Source organism: Lolium perenne, chromosome 4 (genome assembly GCF_019359855.2).
Source record: "Lolium perenne isolate Kyuss_39 chromosome 4, Kyuss_2.0, whole genome shotgun sequence".
In the NCBI taxonomy this organism is placed as follows: Eukaryota; Viridiplantae; Streptophyta; class Magnoliopsida; order Poales; family Poaceae; genus Lolium; species Lolium perenne.
In genome coordinates, this window is record NC_067247.2 from 41,430,997 (window position 1) to 41,438,253 (window position 7,257).

The following is a 7,257-nucleotide window of genomic DNA, read 5'->3' on the forward strand; positions in this document are numbered from 1 at the left end:
TTCGTGTGAAAATAGGCCCCTGGGCGTTGATTTCGTCCAATTCCGAGAATATTTCCTTACTAGGATTTCTGAAACCAAAAACAGCAGAAAACAACAACTGGCTCTTCGGCATCTCGTTAATAGGTTAGTGCCGGAAAATGCATAAATATGACATAAAGCATGCATAAAACATGTAGATATCATCAATAATGTGGCATGGAACATAAGAAATTATCGATACGTCGGAGACGTATCAAGGATCGGGTGGTTTAGGGTTTTGGTTAGGCTGATACCATGTAGAACGATATTGGGGGGAAGCCTCGCACGGTAAAGGCCGTGGGGTTCCTGTGTTTATATATTGGGCACTCAGGCCAATTAGGGTTTAGATACAATTACAGTTAGGTCCTAGATAGATACAATATGTACAATCTAACAGTTTGTCTCGTCCACTTGGAACTCAAGGGGAAAAGCATCACAATTTGTTACTGATACTAGATAGGAAACTGAAATGACAAGCTTAAACACAATCACCCGCGCGCCATATGAAGCATTGTACGGAAGGAATTGTAGGTCCCCAATTTATTGGTTTGAAACCGGAGAGAACAAGGAGTTTACACCGAACTACATCAAGGAGAGACAAGGAGTCATCGAGGTGATTCGGGATAGACTCAAAATAGCTCAAAGTCGTCAAAAGAGTTATTCCGACCAAAGGAGAAGAGTTTGGGAACCAAAAGTAGGAGACATGGTATATTTGAAGGTTAGCCCAATGAAAGGACTCAAGAGGTTCGGAGTAAAAGGAAAGTTAAGTCCTCGATATATAGGACCATTCAAGATACTCAGTCAGAATCGAGGAACAGCTTTTGAGCTAGAATTACCCATGCAACTAAGTCTGGTTCACAATGTATTTCATGTATCACAACTCAGAAAGTGTTTGAAGGCACCAGATGACCCCATCACACATGAAGAAATAGAATTGCAATCTGACCTAACTTATGTGGAAAAGCCTGAAAAGATCTTGGAAGTACAGTGGAAGAAGTTAGGGAATAGAGCAATCAAATACTGCAAAATTCAATGGCAACATCACCCTGAACGAGAAGCAACCTGGGAGACGGAAGAAGAGCTCAGGAAGTCTTACCCTGAGCTATTCAGGTACCAATCTTAACTTCGGGACGAAGTTTCTGTTAAGGGGGAGAGGTTGTAATAACCCAGAACATAGGAACAATGAAGGGTAGATTTAGGAATGGGATGTGCATTTCATCGCAAAACAAGGGAAATTTTCGCGCCTTATTGCAACTAAACCTAAGAGGGATCGAGGTTCTCTCTCATTTTTGCAATTAGGGTTAGGCAATGTGAGTTAGTGAATTTCAACATGATCTCTTTTGTATCTTGTTGATTTGGGAGTTGATTTTATTTGACAAGTAATAATACATTGATAGTATTAAACAATAAGCAATAATGATTATAGAAACTAGAATTCACAATTTAAAATACAACTTATGAATTCAAATGACTTTGAATTTCAAATTGAAATATAAATACAATAATTATTCAGAAATAGAATCATTACTTAAACCAAAAAGCTCATAAGCAAAACTTGAGATTTATTGATACACCAACACATTTACATTGTCTTTACAATATTCTTGATACAAGAATTAAAGGAAGATAAACAGAAATAAAATGGAAGTTTACAATATTTGATCCTAAACTAAAACCTAGACTAATGACTTGGAAATATTCCTCTATGGTCATATTCACCTTCAAAACCTGCAAAACAACACAACAAACACTAGCCAGGGGTTAAGAGTTAGCCAGTATTCAGTTTGGACAGAAACAAGTGTCATGCACACTTGTGCTTGTCCAAAGACTTGGACAGCACAGGATAAGAGCAACAGCAGACCAAACCTGAGCACACACCAGGGGCTCAAGTTTCAGCATATGAGAGCACACAACTCATGTGTGCTGAGCAAGCAACAGCAAGGCCATGCACTGGCCTAGTCACCAAACCAAGCCAGGCTTGTGTGGCATGGCAAGGAGAGAAGTAGAGATGGTATAAAAGAGCAGAAACCCTAGAAACAGTGTATATTCGACCAGATAAAGATTCACAAGGTAAGCAGAAGAAAGAATAGGTAGAGTTCATCCTGTTCTTGCTCAAGAACATCACAACCCAACACATAACCCAACCAACCACCAGAAATCATGGTGACCTGAGAAGATCAACCAAGAACTGGAGGTGCAGGGCTGCGACAAACAAACCAGAAGTCTGCATCAACAAAAGATTTCACTCTAGGAGCTGGAACAAGGTATACCTAGTTCCTGGAAGGGATCCAGTGGATCCAATCCATAAATTATGCATGACATATGTCATGGGATTGAGCATATGCTCAATGGGTAGCTCATCACTTGGTTTTCAGCAAGAATCACTGGCAGTCTAGAAATCCACTAAAACAGAAACCATCTAGATACAAGTCTTGTGCACAGAAGCTAGAGTTCATGCACATATGCACACACCAGCAAGAACACACGCACAGACAACACCAGTAGATGAATTGCAAGGAATAGGAGCTACCAAAGACTACACAGTAAGATCCTAAGCATGTAACCATCAGGAAAACCCTAGATATCTTCATAAGCAAGCATATTGGCATTCATATTGATTATGATTCCCAAATATGCAAACCAAGATGAGGAACCAACAAGATCTAGCCAACTATGTGAGCAACCAGTCAGTATCAAGGCTACTGAGGTCACATCAAACATAGAACCATCCAAAGCAAAGCCAAATAATAAAGCATCATTATCCAGAAAGGGATTCAGACTCCATTTGCTTTCCAATTAATCATGAAAAGTCAAATCATACGCAGCAAGTCATTTAATCATTACTGCATAAGCAGTTCATAATTAATTAATTCATCCAGGCATGAATACATAACAAATCCATGCAATACTTTTACAGTAGCACACTGTGAGGCAACACAAGCACATGTCACTACATCCTACCTACTGGATCATGTCCAGAAGGATATGGAGAGCAACAGCACATACACACAGAAGCATAAGCATGCTTGAGTAGGAGCATCAGTAAGCAAACCATCCACTTAGCCAAAGGACCCATCAGCAACCAAGCCACTCACAATTAATTGATCAAATGGATCAATTAAATCAAGTCAAGCAACACAGAGAGTCTAGCGAACAGAAATTATTGATCCAATGGATCATTGGAGCATACAGAAGGCACAGAAGCACCTCACAAGCATCACAAGCATCACAGGCATCACAAGTGTCACAGAGATGCATAGCAGTACACCTAGACAAGCAAGCATAGGATGCCAGTAAGCATAAGCAAGCTCATGATCATGTACAACATGGCATAAAAATTCATGGCATGATAGCAGCAGTAAGCAAGCAACACAAGACAAGAACAGCAAGCATCACACACTGGACAGTAACCAGAGCTTGGTGCATTGGCCAGGGCTTGCAGAGAAGAAGCATAGGATGATTAGGCAGCAGTAGCAAGGCCTATATGATCATAGGATCATCAGGAGGCCAGAGAGCAAGAGGTAGAAGAATCACAGAGGCATGGGAGGCGCACAGACATGGAGTTGAGAAGGAGGAGGAGCAGAAGCACCTTACCCGCGCCTGGAGGCAGAAGCTATGGCATGGCGAGGCAGTGCCCGCGCGGCAATAACAGCTGCAAAGCCAGGGAAGACACCGGCGTTACGCCGACGAACACCACGAGCAGCACAGCGCCCAGAGACGACGGCACAGGCGCTCCGAGCACAGCACCCGCGCCAGGTCAGTCCCAGACACGCGCTCACGTCAGCGGCGAGGACGCCAGCTCTTCGGAGATAGCCAATCGCCGGAGGCGATTCTCCACGAGATCCAGAGAGGAGGCGATCTGCCAGAGGAGGAAGAGAACGACGGAACCACGCGGACAGATCGATAGATCGTCGCGCGGCGGTTCAGATGGTATAGGTGGTGAGGTCAGGGGAGCTCGGAGATGGCCGGAGCAAGGCGGCGGCCATGGCGGCGACGCCATCGCCACGCGCGTCGCCAGAGCTAGGGTTAGGTCACGAGTGAGAGAGGAGAGCGTGCGAGTGAGTGAGGTAGGCCTAAATGGTTCCACCGAACCGTTTTGGACAAGCCGTGGTGGGCTGTCCAAATGGGCCAAGTTAAATGGGCTGGCCCAATAGGGGCCAGGGGTATTTTAGTCTTTTCCTATTTTGGAAAATAGCCTAGAATTTCACCAAATTTTAGTAAATAAAATATACCTCTAAAAATCCATGAAAAATTGGATTTGTAAATGATAAATCATTCTTAACAAGAATAAAATAAGAAATGGAATTTAGGAAACAAATTCAAATTTTGGAATTTCCTGCATTTAAATTAAAACTTGGAATTTTAAACTATTATTTTATTGTATTTAAAAATCAAGGAAAAAACTCAAATAAGTTCAAATACTTGTTTTCAAATATTTCAAAATGAAATTATATTATTCCAAGTCATTTCTATTAAGGAAAGATATTTTCCAAAGGAAAATATTCTATTCTTCTTATTCCAAAATATAGAGGCAACTCTATTATTTCAAATTATTTTGAAATAAATAAACAAAAATAAAGTGGTAATACTATGAACCATTTTTCTTTATGAGAACAAAGTGTTTTTACAAATAAAAGCAGTTGCAAATTACTGCCAAAGGCATAAATCTTAATTCAACCCTAAATTGTAATAAATAATTGGGATAAGGGATTCCACATAAAATAATACATTCATGACTGCATTATTTGGATTTTATAACATTGTCCTTACGGGACAATGATGCTTCTTACAGAACCCGAGGTCCAGGTTCCATCCACTGCATTGAACTGCACTATCTCGCAGTCCACAGGCAAGTTCATCCTTGCTCATACCAACTTGAGTATTTTCTATTACTTTACTGCAAAGCTATATACTTACCATTCCTGCATGGCAAATAAAATGTTACTTTTCCAATTATGAATATGACTATGTGGCTGGCAATGGAACCATGGTATGTGTTGATATGGTGGAGGTTCCATTGCATGGGTTGTATTAACCTAGGAGTAATTACCAATGTCGTCCAGTGATTCTAGCGCCGTACATACCGCGTTAACCATAAGATCTATAATGGCTCTAGGGAAGCCAGATGTATCTTTTCCCTCCTGCACGCCAACGGACTCGTTAGAGCTGCGGGGTGCTGGAGGCACTGCCGTAGGTTGGGATGGCCTTTTAAATCCCCATCCGTGTGGATGACTAGCTCTACCGTCTATGATGGATTGTCCAAAGTACACCGTGGGTAAAGCCATGTGATCGGGAGATGTCTACCGGGGGTGTACGGGTGGACAAAAGGGTGGGTTTGCAGGGTCACGGAGAAGGCGGTGTGGGCTTGGATTTTCATACCTGGCCTCACACCAAAGGAAGTGTGAACGGGGGCAAGTCCCTGCGGATGGCAAAAAGGATGGGATCTCTTATGGGAAAAGTAACGCACCTCTGCAGAGTGTACCAAATTGTGGCTGTCACTCCTTGTTCCGGGAAGGGAACTGCGAACGCGGCAGGAAAGGAACTCCACGAAGTTCTGGTCAACCTGTGAAGACTGACGGGCATAGTTTTCATAATAAAAGCAACCTTTTGAAGAAATGTTTTCAAAACATGCATTGACCTGCGATTTCCTGATCAATGGTCGTAGCTAGTGCATCAAACACCTTTTAGTCTTTTGAACTTGCTGAGTACCTCTGTACTCACTTTCTTTCGACACCCTTGCTAGACTGTGATAAGGAAGTGGAGGCCATCGCCGATGGAGACCAGAAGGAGACTACGTGCTGGTCTACGAGGAACCTGATCTTACCGGAGGAGTTGAAGGAGTAGACTATGGGATAGTCTACGGACCCGACGAGACGGAGGCGGAGGAGCAGTGATATACCCTAGTATCATAGAGCCGAGCAGCGTAGAACTTACCTAAATAAGTTGCTGAGCTCTCTTTCATATATAGATGTGAGTTGTAATCGTACTTAAGTAGTATCTTAGGGTGTTCTCATAGGACCTGTGAGAATGCCAACTTGTTAAGACAATGTTTGTAATAATATTTGGAGCGTTATGACCTGCAATGTTTCTGTTGTACCACTCTGAGGGATATGGCAATTATGAAGAAGTCCCTTCACAAAGATCATATCAACGACTTGTATACTACAACATGCAGTGGTATGCTGGGTCACCGCAGCTGGTATAAGAGCAAATGTTGCGACCTTAGGTTGGAAAAACCTAGTATAGGGAAGAAACCTGTGGGAGTCAAGTAGAAATAGTAAAGGATTCTCTAGAAATATGGTGATTATTCACATGAGAATAGCAAAACCATATCTTTTAGTGCGATAATTCTTTATTATAGCTATTATGATACATCATCATTACTAATATTCTGCTTTTGTATACAGCCATAATGGCGTACACGTTTCCTAAGAGGACTTTGAGGAAGGTTGAGGGTTGGCTCGGTGATTATGATGGACCAATTACAGATCTCCTGCGTGGGATGCTGAAGGAACTCCATTGTGAAACTCGGATACCTGTTCTCAAGTATACCTATTATGATGGAGAAATCCTATCCAAGTGCAGAGTATCGGTCCAACTACCGATGCAACTGATGATGAGTCGTATAATGCCATACGGAGAGGCCAAAACCATCACCACAGCCTATCACATGGCCCTATTCAAGGCAATCCTTGAGATAAGGCAGCACAAGTCAGTAGAACAGCTATGTTCAGAGTATTCTCATATACCTCATGCCGAGGAAGTTGAGGATCCCACTCTGAATCATCTGGTGTTTGCACATAGAAGTCCTGAAGCTGCAGCACAGCACATGGACAGCTGTAAGTATTTGTTGACCATGATGTATCTTTTACACATGAAGATGGTGGGTGAGATTGATCACATGCTAGCTGAGTTCATGGACCCTGATAAAGTCCAAGCTCGGATGCATAATCTGAGGGCACAACCACAACACACCACACCTTTCTTTAGCCTAAACAACTATGTAGATTTGAGTGACCAGTTGCCCAAGAGAGACCAACTCACACCCAACTTTGTCCCACACTACCCGCATCTGTCAGCATCGTATGAATCTGGATATGGGGGAGATGATTCCAGAAACATAAACTGCTCGGAGTCACCAATCGAGAATTCGACTGGTTGGCATTTCGGGGAACCATTTGGTGATGAAGGAGAACCCATCACTTGTGATACAGAGGATGAAGGAGGCGAAGTTAACCA